Source organism: Schistocerca americana, chromosome 3 (genome assembly GCF_021461395.2).
Source record: "Schistocerca americana isolate TAMUIC-IGC-003095 chromosome 3, iqSchAmer2.1, whole genome shotgun sequence".
Taxonomy (NCBI): domain Eukaryota; kingdom Metazoa; phylum Arthropoda; class Insecta; order Orthoptera; family Acrididae; genus Schistocerca; species Schistocerca americana.
This window is the reverse complement of record NC_060121.1, coordinates 757,330,192-757,343,105: the sequence shown is the minus strand read 5'-3', so window position 1 is coordinate 757,343,105 and position 12,914 is coordinate 757,330,192.

The window sequence follows — 12,914 nt, the reverse complement described above, 5'->3', positions numbered from 1 at the left end:
TCGTTGAGTGACGTAGGAGGTTACAACATTACTAAGGCGAAATTCCTAGTCATTGTTATGAATAGTAGCTTGCTCTAAATGTAGAAAAATGTAAGTTAAAGCAGTTGAATTGGAAAAATTATCATGTAATGTTAGAATACGGCATTGGTAGTAAGCTGCTTGTTGCAGTTACATTGATTAAATATATATACATAATATTGCAAAGTGATTTGAAGTGGAATGAGCATGTAAAGGCTGTAGTAGGGAAAGCAAATGGTAGACTTCAGTTTATTGAGAGAATTTTTGGGAAGAGTAGCTCATCTGTAAAGGAGAATGTGTAATGAACACTAGTGCAACCTATTCTTGAGTACTGCTAGAGTGTTTGTTATTAACACCCCCTCCCCCTCCCCCTTACAGGTTGGATTAGAGGAAGGCATCGAAATAATTCAGAGATGAGCTGCTAGACTGGCTACCAGTAGGTTCGATCGGCACACGAATATTACAGTATGCTTCAAGAACTCAAGTGGGCATCCCTGGAGGGAGGGCAAGGTTCTTTCTGCAAAACATTATAGAGAAAATTTAGAGAACCAGCATTTGAAGCTGACTGCATAAAGATTCTACTTTTGCCAACACACATTTCCTGTAAGGACTGTGAAGGTAAGATAAGAGAAATTAGGGCTCGTGTAGAGACATATAGAGAATCTATTTTCCTTTGCTCTGTTTGTTAGTGAAACAGATAAGGAAGTGACCCGTAGTTGCACAAGGTTCACTCCGCCATGCACCATATGTTGGCTGACACATTATGTATGTGAGGTTTGTGTGTGTGTGTGTGTGTGTGTGTGTGTGTGTGTGTGTGTGTGTGTAGAGGGGTGGTGGAGGTGTATGCATAATGCTCAGTGACAGATATTTTTGCAATTTTCAATGTAAAATAGTTAGTGTTCTGTTCACTGGCAATGGTCCACTTACTGTTTGTTGATCATGTTATGTTTCCCCTTACTATGAAATGTTAAAAATGCAGGATTGTATAAAAATGTACCTTGTGTGCAATTTCCAGATGTACTTATGAGCTCTGAGAATATACTTCAAAGATATGTTTGTTAATTTCAATTTTGGTTTATTTGCAAAGCTACCATGCTGGAATCACATCGGATTAAAATGTTGTGGAAGTTGCTAACACACCTCACAGAGGGTTACCTGTTGGGTCGAGAACTCTTGATGGTTATTTGAAATTGTAAATACAGAATTTTGTTCCATATAGCTGTAATACTTTTAAATCACAGACAGCAGTAATTAAATATTTGTTTATTTGATTGAATAATAAGAATGCTGTAACTAAGGTATTGCACCTTTCCATATTGCAAAATATGTTCAAAGGTCCATTAAATGTTAATATGCAGCTCATTGTTGTGCAGGTCATGTTCTTTCTGCAAAATACTGACAAACTTAAGAGTATTGAATACACGATGGCTTAAAACCAGAAAACTTTTTTCGTGGTTACCCCAAGAACACGTGTAACTCATCTTAGAACTTGCTTATAACACTCATGAGAGTTGTCTTAAATTGCTCCTCTTTCTTCTGTCCTTATGAATTTGCAATTTTTGAAAAGATTAAGATACTAGAGGAGATCATGTCTTTGTCCGGTCAGCATATGAATGCTGATGTACTCAAAACACTAATGAAAGACGTGGAATGGACGATACATAAACAAGATCAAAGATGTTGGTAAGCATATGGATGAGTTCTCCTCCAGAGCTAAAGAATACACAACACACTGATACAAACACACACATACACCAGCATGGTTACACATTATCCTTGTGAGCTACCAGCTCTGCAGTTTGAGTGGGTGAGAGGAGAAAGTAATTGGAACTGTGAGGGTAGTTTAAGGGAAAGGTAGCTGACAGCTGGGGGGGGGGGGGGGGGGAGGGAGGGGGAGGGAGCAAGCTCGCAGGATAGAAATTTGGTGCCGGTGAGCTCAGTCTGGCCCAGGCAGAATTTCTTTGTAGCTCAGAAGGAAATGGCGATATGGACTGATGGGGGAGAAAAAACAGGGGAAGAGGGAGTAGAGGACATTTTAACAGAGGTGGAGATTGGTGCAGGACAGAGATTAGCAGGTATTGTAGCCAGGAAGACTGCAGGATCAAAGGATGATTTGTAACGACAGTTCCCACCTACATAATTCAGAGATGGTGGTATGTGGGGGCAGGGGGGGGGGGGGGCGGCAGAATCCAGATGAAACAGCTGTGAAGTAGCCGGGTATGCTGCATTCAGCAACATATTAAACGAATTGGTGGTTAACTCTGCTCTTGGCTACAGTTTCACATTCATTTAAGTGAATAGGTGGTTGGTGGTCATGCCCACAATAAGGCTGCTAAAATATATGACTACTTTCACTTGTGACCTTATCTGGCTTTCTCCTGGGTCTTCCAGAGGGGTGTGAATTATGTACCAAAAGGAAATGGGTTTGGTTTAAGAAAGGATTCGGGTATTTCATAGATTGTGTGGGTGGCAGAATACACTTTTCGAACTTTAAAAAGGATTGTGAATATGATGCCCTCTTTCCTGGCATGACTAAGTAGTTCAAGTAATGGTGAATGATATTATTAAGTTGTTCTAGCGTGTGGCAATTCTGAGTAATGGAGTGTTGTCCTTTTTGATGTATTCATAAGCATGGTCAGAGAATCAGGCACATGGAATCACTTTTGATCTAGGTTTGGGGTGTATTGCCTCTATGTGAAGGCTCTATCAAGGCGATGGATAGCTTGTCACTTGCAGATACCTGGTCCATGTGTGCTCAGACTGTATGGGAGAGACTTCTTAAGACAGGCATGATGGCAACGATCAAAATGTTGGTACAGTTGATGGTTAGTAGCCCTACTATGGATAGAGATTTTTAAGGAACCATCAGAAATGAAGCATCCAGGAAGAACCAGTTAAATCAGTGAGAAAGAAGGTGTAGGGGCGGTGAGGTATGAAGTTAGTGTCTTGGCTACTAGTCAGTCATGAAGATATTATTAACGAACCTGATTTGATACAAGACCTGTGCCATGCACCCACTTAGCACACCGTATTCCAGTCCTGTTACAGGTGTATCGTACCCTTTAGAGGCAGGGCCACATGTGAAAGCAATCTCATCATATTCTAGATCTGCTGTTTAGCCTTTTATTTGGGCTTAACCACCAACCAGCTGCCAATCCGAATTAACAGTCACCCCCAAACAGTGATGAAGAGTAGAGTTGACCACTCAGTAGGGGGACAACTGCTGAGCACAACATGTTTGACTTCTGTGGCTGTTTCACAGCCTATGCCAGCTGGAAGTCTTTTCTGCAGATGTAGTACTTATTGAAAATAAAAGTATGCATTCTCCCGGTTATAAGATTGTTGCACGTATTGTTCAGGACTCAATGAGTAATGGACTTAAAGACATATTGTAGGTCACTTGTCAATATGATGAAAGCAGCTAAGTTCTAGCTGCTTGGAAATGTCAGGGATTTGGTTTATTATTACAATTGATAAAAAGCGAAAAGAATTTTCCCCATAAATTTAATTATGGAGTCAAAAGCTTTAAAACCTCTTATGCTCCTGTAAGAATGGAAAGCGAAAACTGTTTCATAGCTATTATAATTTAAATAAGTCATATTCAGCATCATCTGTCCCATAGTACAACACACACAATTTCTGTAATGTATAAGAATCAATATTTTAATTGAGTCTGGAATGGCAGTTTATTACTTATGATGAGTTATAAAATGTAAAAAACTATTGTGTATAGTGTCACAAAGTAATAATTCTGAAAATGGAAATTGGCAAAGAGTATAATGTTAATAAGATGGGTTCATGTATAGGTGGTAAAACACCAGTGGTTGTTGAGACTTTCTAAGTCAGTACTAGGCAAAGACTAATTCGAAGCGGGGGGAGGGAAGATGAATTAATAACATTCAGAGATGAAGTCTAGGAAAGTCAAAGGAAGCTTTGAAGATACAAGCAGCAGCTGTGTCAGCCTTTTAATTAAAATGTGAAGCCAATTACTTTACTTGGTTTGTGTTTTTGATCCACGTGAGTACATCAAAAGATATGGAGTGAATCAGTTTTAAAAGTTGCTTGTTGTTACATTCTGTAGTTCGAGCCTCATGTAAGTAGTACTAATCAGTTTTATGTTAATGTACACACAAAGTACAGGAAATGCAACCATGTGCACCAATTACTGGAGAGAATTGCCCAAACCGAGAGATGTGGTGAAGAGGGAGGGACGCATAAGGCAAGGAGGGGTTAGCAGGACAGTGTGAGGCAGGTGTGGGAAAGACAGATGACCGAGACAGTGCACAGCTAGACAAAAGGAGTTCTGAGGGGGTAGAGCATCTAAGAGAGATACAAAGGGGGAGGGGAGGGGGGGGGGGGAGAAAGGTGAAGAAAGGTGAAGAAAGAGACTGTGTGGTGTGGAAAGGGAGGGGGGGGGGGGGGGGAGAGAGAGAGAGAGAGAGAGAGAGAGAGAGAGAGAGAGAGAGAGAGAGAGTGTGACTGCCTGTGTGGTGGGGAGGGTAGGAGAGGAGCAATTGTGGGAGAAGACAGTACACAATCTGGACAGGGAAGGAATTGTGTGGACAATGAAAGAAGAGACAAGAGAAAAGGTGAGATGAGACAGTGGGAAACAGGTTAGTGAAAGTTTAGGCCAGAGGGATTGTGAGAATGCAGGGTATCTAGAGAGACAATTCCCACTTGTGTAGTTCAGAGAAACTAGTCCTGTAAGGGAACATCCAAATGGCAGACATAATGAGGCAGCTGTCAGTCATTTGTGTTGTGGTGAGTGGCATGTTCAGCAACTGGATGGGAAATTTTTGCTTGTCACAGTTTCGCGGTGCCCATTCATTTGTGTACACAGTAGGTTAGCTGTTACGTCCACAGAGAATGATGTACAGTAATTTCAGCGTAGCTAATATATAATGTTGCCTGCCATCCTTCTATAAGGCAGCAAACGGTTCAAATTTTACAACTGTCAGAGTGAAGCTGCCGTGCTTATATTATGCTGAGTAAACATTAGCCACTACTTCACTTCATAAATAGACCAGCATTTTAGCTTGTAAGGCTGTCAGTCATGTGGATCAATGATGTACATAATGGTCACACTCAGTTCCCTGACTGGAACAAAGTGACATCTGCCAAAGGCTTGTCGTAGATTTCCTGCACGCTACTGAGCAGTGACATTCGCTGTGGGGAGAGATGTGGTTGCAAAGATGGACCTCCCCATGGACTTCGGGAGTGAAGTTGGGCATCTGGCGGACTGTTGGGCACAGTTCGATTCGTAACATGACGTTCTGTGGCTGCACAAAAAGTATTATTCAACATGGTGGCGTTGCTGTCAGGGTTCCTCTGAGCCGTAATACATAGGTAGCCGTCATCCACTGCAGTAGTAGCCCTTGGGCGGCCTCAGCGAGGCATGTGATCGACAGTTGCTGTCTCTCTGTATATCCTAAATGTCCGAACAACATCACTTTGGTTCACTCCAAGATGCCTGGACACTTACCTTGCTGAGAGTCCTTCCTGGCTCAAAGTAACAATGCGGGTGCGATCGAACCGCGGTATTGGCCGTCTAGGCATGGTTGGACTACAGACAACGCGAGCTGTGTATCTCCTTCCTGGTGGAATGACTGGAACTGATTGGCTGTCGGACCTCCTCCGTCTAATAGGTGCTGCTCATGCATGGTTGTTTACATCTTTGGGTGGGTTTAGTGACATCTCTGAACAGTCAAAGGGACTGTGTTTATGATACAATAGCCACAGTCAACGTCTATCTTCAGGTGTTCTGGGAACTGGAGTGATGTGAAACTTTTTTTGGTGTGTGTGTGTGTGTGTGTGTGTGTGTGTGTGTGTGTGTGTGTGTGTGTAAGTAATCTGACCACTTCTCGGCAGGCGGCCACTTTTCCCATCATGGCCGTTTTACCATACATTACCTTAACCATATTACTATCTATCAGTAATCTTCATAAATTAGTGTGTTATATTACTTAACAACAGTAATTGCAATATTAGAAACTATCATACATGTTTACTAAGTGCTTTGAATGTAATTTTTCTTTTACTCTTCGCGCTGGATAACAGCAGCCCTAATTTGATTTCATACGGCTTGCTATAAATATGTACCAAATCTGAAGACGACCATCTCCACAGTGCGCGTTCATGAATCCATGTTACTTCTTTTTGACATTTACGCGACATCAGCCCATGGTTGCTAGTGGCACATGCTTGTGGGATGTCACCATTGAAAGTCGAACACTGAAATATTCCCCTCGCATTTCTATTAACACTGCAGTGGCCGCACTACACACCACTCTGTCCCTGACGTAAACGGCAAACTTTACTTAGCCCACGGTCATATCCACCAATGTCAATTAAAATTGAGCATATCTTAAAATATTACTGTGTCTTTAAGTATTTATGTTTGTTACTGAAGAAGCAAAATACACTCTTAAGAAGCTCTTAATGTTACTTGACGTTTTGGAATTTGGAAGTTAGTTGCTTGATGCATACTGCTATAAAATATGGCTGAGAACCGCAGGCCGAACGAACACTTGATCCGGGCCACACGCGAGCCTTGGGCTGCAGTTTGACGACCTCTCATCCAGAGGATTTAGATCAAGTGATGCGGGAGGGCAAGGAACTGGCCCCGTTCAACCCACCCATATTTTAACTTATTGGCGCGTTAAACGTTGTCTTACACTAGCAGCAAAATGTTCTACGCCATGCATGTACCACATCTTGGGGGCAACGGTGAAGTTGAGGAACTCAATCGAAAAACTTGTTTTTAAAATACACTGCTGGAAAAAATGCGACACCCTCAACGACAAGGCCATTTTATTGACAAGTGAGGTGTACATCTACAGCTCAGAGCCAATATCAGTTAAATTAAATAAATCAAATTATCAAATCCACCTTCATCAACAGTATTTCACCATCGAATCCTTTATAAACTAAAATCTATTGTAACCCATATAGACATACTCCGCAAAACAGAGCGAGGGAAAGAAACTATAGATAGGCCTCGGTACAAGTCCTGGTTTGTCTTGTGTCTGTGCTCCTTACACGAAATGTATGTTGGCAGCAGTAGAATCGTTGTGCAGTCAGCTTCAAATGCTGGTTCTCTAAATTTTCTCAAGTGTGTTTCTCGAAAAGAACGTCTCCTTCCTATTTGAGTTCTCAAAGCATCTCTGTAACATTTACGTGTTGTTCGAACCTACTGGTAACAAATCTAGTTACTCTCTGAGTAACAAGTCTAGTTATTCTCTGTGTTGCTTCGATGTCTTCCTATAATCCAACCTAGTGGGATTCCCAAACACTCGAAGATTAGTCAAGAATGGGTCGCACTAGTGTTCTGTACGCGGTCTCCTTTATAGATGAGTTACACTGCCCTTAAATTCTCCCAATAAACCTAAGTCCACCATCCTTACTATGGCCCTTATATGCTGATTTCACTTCAAATCGCTTTGCAGTGTTATGCCTAGATATATAATAGATGTAACTGCAAAAGCAGCTCATTACCAATGCCGTATTCGAATATTACGGAATAGTTATTCCTACTCATCTGCTTTAACTTACATTTTTCTATGTTTAGATGTTGTTCAATCTGTATATTGAGCAAGCAGTAAAGGAAACAAAAGAAAAATTCGGAGTAGGTATTAAAATTCATGGAGAAGAAATAAAAACTTTGAGGTTCGCTGATGACATTGTAATTCTGTCAGAGACAGCAAAGGACTTGGAAGAGCAGTTGAATGGAATGGACAGTGTCTTGAAAGGAGGATATAAGATGAACATCAACAAAAGCAAAACAAGGATAATGGAATGTAGTCTAATTAAGTCGGGTGATGCTGAGGGAATTAGATTAGGAAATGAGGCACTTAAAGTAGTAAAGGAGTTTTGCTATTTGGGGAGCAAAATAACTGATGGTGGTCGAAGTAGAGAGGATATAAAATGTAGGCTGGCAATGGCAAGGAAAGCGTTTCTGAAGAAGAGAAATTTGTTAACATCCAGTATTGATTTAAGTGACAGGAAGTCATTTCTGAAAGTATTCGTGTGGAGTGTAGCCATGTATGGAAGTGAAATATGGACGATAAATAGTTTGGACAAGAAGAGAATAGAAGCTTTCGAAATGTGGTGCTACAGAAGAATGCTGAAGATTAGATGGGTAGATCACATAACTAATGAGGAAGTATTGAATAGGATTGGGGAGAAGAGAAGTTTGTGGCACAACTTGACCAGAAGAAGGGATCGGTTGGTAGGACATGTTCTGAGGCATCAAGGGATCACCAATTTAGTATTGGAGGGCAGCGTGGAGGGTAAAAATCGTAGAGGGAGACCAAGAGATGAATACACTAAGCAGATTCAGAAGGATGTAGGTTGCAGTAGGTACTGGGAGATGAAAAAGCTTGCACAGGATAGAGTAGCATGGAGAACTGCATCAAACCAGTCTCAGGACTGAAGACCACAACAACAACAACATGTTTAGAACAAGCCGCCATTCTTCACAACAACCAGAAATTTTGTCTTAGTCATTTTGTAGCCTCCTACAGTCACTCAACGACGACACCTTGACACACCACATCATCAACAACTAACAGCGGCAGATTGCTGCTCACCCTGTCCACCAAATCATTTATGTATACAGAGAACAAGAGCGGTGGTCCCATTGCACTTCCCTGGGGTAGGACTACTGCTGAGGATACCTGTGCCTTTGATGAATACTATAGTAGAGTACAATGTACTGGGTTCCATTACATAAGAAGTCTTGAAGCTACTCACATATCAGGAATCCTATTCTGTATACTACTTCGTTAGTTCATAGTTCAAAATTGTAGGATTTCGTGATAACAAATGCAAACCACATGAAACTGACTGTCACAGTAAAGAGTACCGAAGCAGTCTCATGTGTATCCCCTCTGGCGGCAATGCAGGGGTGTGTTCTGGGATGCAAACGATCATAATGGTGTCGAATGGCATCCTGTGATAGACTACCCCAAACAGCTTGAGCTTTTTGTTGTAATTTCGTAACAGTTCTTGCAGGACCTGGAGAACAAGTAGTGTCCCACTTCATCATGTCCTATACATGTTCCATTGCCAAGAGATCTGGTGAGCTTGTTGGCCAGGACAGTTGTACACTACGTAGGGCACATTGCTTCTAGCAGCTGTATGTGGATGTGCATTGTCATGTTGAAAAAGCACATCACTGTTTTGTCGAAGAAATGACAGTAGCAGGGGGATAACAGCCTGTGCAATGTAGTGGGCACTGGTTACTTTACCTTGTAGGAACACCAAATGTGGCCGTGAGTCGTAACTGATAACCCCCCACACCATGAAGCTTGGGATGGGACCTATGTATCCTGAGCAAATGCACTCTGGAATAGGCATCTCGCCAGGTCTGTGCCGCACACATGTGCTTCCATGACTCGCATACAGGCATCACTGAAGGCAATAGAGGACCATTACACTCTCCAGCCAAATATTTCACGACACCAGAGTGGCCACATTTGATGGTGTTGTAGTATCAATGGTAATCTGGCCAGAGGCAAGCGTGATTTTAATCGTGTCGCAATGGCCCCTGATGCCGCAGCTGATTCAACATGTGCACAGGTTATGAGCCTGGTTGATGTTCATTCGGCCACCACTGCTCACACAGTGTGTCAATCTTGATGTGTATCTGTACTTCACAGGCATATAGAATCTGGTCTACAGATGTGGAAATGTTCCACAGACTATTGTAAACTGCGATACATCACCGACACACTTTGCCCAACATCTACTGCAGTCTGTCAATAAGTCAGTCAGCTTCTAGCAGGCCCACCATGCGACTGTTCAAATGACTGAAACTATTCAAGAGTATCTGCCTGTCGGTGGGGTGTGATTCTGCCCTAGACTGAATGATCCAAACACTGTTCACTTCTGAACTCACCACAATTACTGCCTGCAGAGTCAAAAGAGAGGGTGTACAGGTAGACCTCCTGAGCACCGCCTCATCACCTTTGACCATCACACATAATCCACTAACACTACAAGCCCTTAGTATGCACATGTTATACCCAGATACCACTGAACACAGTTCATGAAGGCGCTGCATTTTCTCCAGCACTGTACATATGTACTAACGAGGACAATATTTCGTACTGACGCCTCGTAAGCAAATAATCACAATTATCTCGCAGGCAGCTCATTTGCGGACTCATGTTTACTGGAACGCTTTTGCTTCTATGATATACTTTCAGTCTCGGCATTGTTGATAATAAGCTGCCGATGCAAAGAGTTAGAATGTATGGTGACGCTATCTTAACTACAGTCATGGGATACTGTGCAAGTGCTTTGGCCCACAGACTTCTGCTTGTAACACTAGCATGGATACTTGACAGAGTGTCACGTGGAATACTTCTTCGGTTCACTGCGTCAGTTGAGGCATTGCAAGTAATACTAGGAATATGTCCACTTGATCTCCAGATACGGAAGAAAGTGGCAATGTAGTGGCTGAAGAAGGAGCAATATCATGAAATCCTAAATTTAATAGGAATCTGGGCCACAAGCAAGCAGAATATTCAAAATCAGATATTACACCTGTGGCAGAAACGATGGGGTGATGCCCAAACAGTGAGGGCACCTATGGTTTTCTGCCAAATATGCAGCACAGACTGGGAATGAGTCGCATGAATCCCTCAACAGGGCTAACACACTTCTTGACTGGTCATGGGCCGCCTGCTGGCATCAAATTGATAGAAGACATACCTCTTACATGCCTGTGGAGAAGAATGTACGTCAGAACATGTCCGTTGTATGCAAAAGTGGTGATACTGACTGGCAACAACTGAATCGGCACGGAAGACTCTATGTCAAGGAGATACTGTGTTGCAAGACAGAGTGGCAGACCTTGGACAACATTGCTGGTGCTGTTTCAAGAAAGGCTTGGACAGCACATGATCTTATCAGTCAGCCCCCGTCTAATACACTATGAGAGGTTGTGACCAAAGTTCGAGAAGCAACGCAGCGAAGGCAGTTGAGATTAGCAGTTATGGCAGAACAACTGCCAACACTGTATGCGCAGCCACCGTAACAACGACAGAGGGAAATTTATTTACATTTACATTTGTTATACAGGATTTGTCAGGATACATTTCAATAACTATATAATATCATTAAAAAAAATTTTATATGCTGAATTCATATGAATCTATCTTATGTTTAATACAATATACAATTTAAAATGTTTAAAACATAATTTCTTATGTGCTTGACAGACCTATTCCTTGATGTTGTGATTTGTCATATTTATGATGTCATATTCTTATACAGTTGAGCAGAGCTATTCACTTACACTGTGATAACATTTGTCAAGCATGTGATTCTTTATAACAGTTTTAAATTTATCATCATTTTCCAGCTCTTTGATATGTTTTGGTAGTGCATTAAAAAGCTTGATGCCTTGATTACATACATGTTTCTGACTTTGGGTCCTTGTTACAGCTTGTAAGTGGAGATCTATACATTGCCCTATATCGTAATTATGGCAGTCTGTATTGGTTTTCATTTTGTCCTGATTTCTTTTGATCACCAACAGACTTTTCAGAATGTATAATGATGGAATTGTTAAAATTTTCAATGCTTTAAAAAGGGGCCTACAATGTGTTTGAGGTGTGCTCTGGGTCATTATTCGAATAGCTCGTTTTTGTAATTTGAAAATCTCATTTAGACGACAATTTGTTTTTCCCCAGAATACTATCCCATAGGATTCAATGGACTGAAAATAGCGAAAATATACTAATCTGGTTCAGTCATTACTACAAACTCTTGAAATTATTCTAAGTTCAAAACATGGTGAATTTAGTTTTAGTGCTAAGCTCACCAAATGTTCCTTCCAGTTTATCTTCTCATCAATGTGCATACCCAGGAATTTTGCACACTGTACTCTTTCAAGTTGTTTGCCCTCCATGGTGGGATTTAGGTCATCATGTTCACTTATTTTTCCATATTGCATATAATTAGTTTTTTTTTTTTTTTTTTTTTTTTTTTTTTTTTTTTTTTTTTTTTTTTTCATTCAGTGTTAGCTTGCTTGCACTAATGCTGTGACCGTGGGCCGTGTCTCACCACCCAAGCAACTAGAAATGGGGTACCTTGGATCGGCATGTGGCTGCGACATTCTCTTGGAATAGGGAAATCCTTCTCTGTAACTAGGGAGCCAACAAACAATAGAAGAGGCAGATGCAACCTGACACCCTCCAAGAGCCCAAGAACCAGCAGGCCATGCCTATGGACCAGGGAGCAATGAAATGCATTGTGGAATGTGACAGACAAAAACTGAGGTTATTATGATAGTAGTAGACCACGATTTGGTAGCAGATGTAGTTTTTATTCATAGGAGAATGCAATTTTTAAATTTTATTATTGTTATTAATGGCAGAAATAGTCATGATGACTGGAGGTAGTAGGATAAAATTAAGTATTAATGTGTTTTGCGTAATTTGTATAAGAATCAACACACCTTGTGTGTAAATTATAGGTAATAAGCAGCAATAGAATGGAATAAATAAGGGAATGCTTTCAGGTGTGCCAGTTTCCCCTGAATTTATGCTCTCTGTAATGTTGGCTAGTCAAAATTACAATCTCGACAGTAATGAGCAGAACTTATACACGTGACACACACACACACACACACACACACACACACACACACACACACACAGAGAGAGAGAGAGAGAGAGAGAGAGAGAGAGAGAGAGAGAGAGAGAATTGGCTACTGGGATAAGTCGTTATCAAACAGAGGAAATAAAATAATATGTTTTGTACTGTCAGGTAATAATGAACATTTTATTTGAAATACATCAGGACTGAATTTATACAGTAATACTTCTTTTGTGATGCTTTCTCTGGTAGTGCCATGCAGGCATTCTGGTATGATTTGCGGCGCTGGT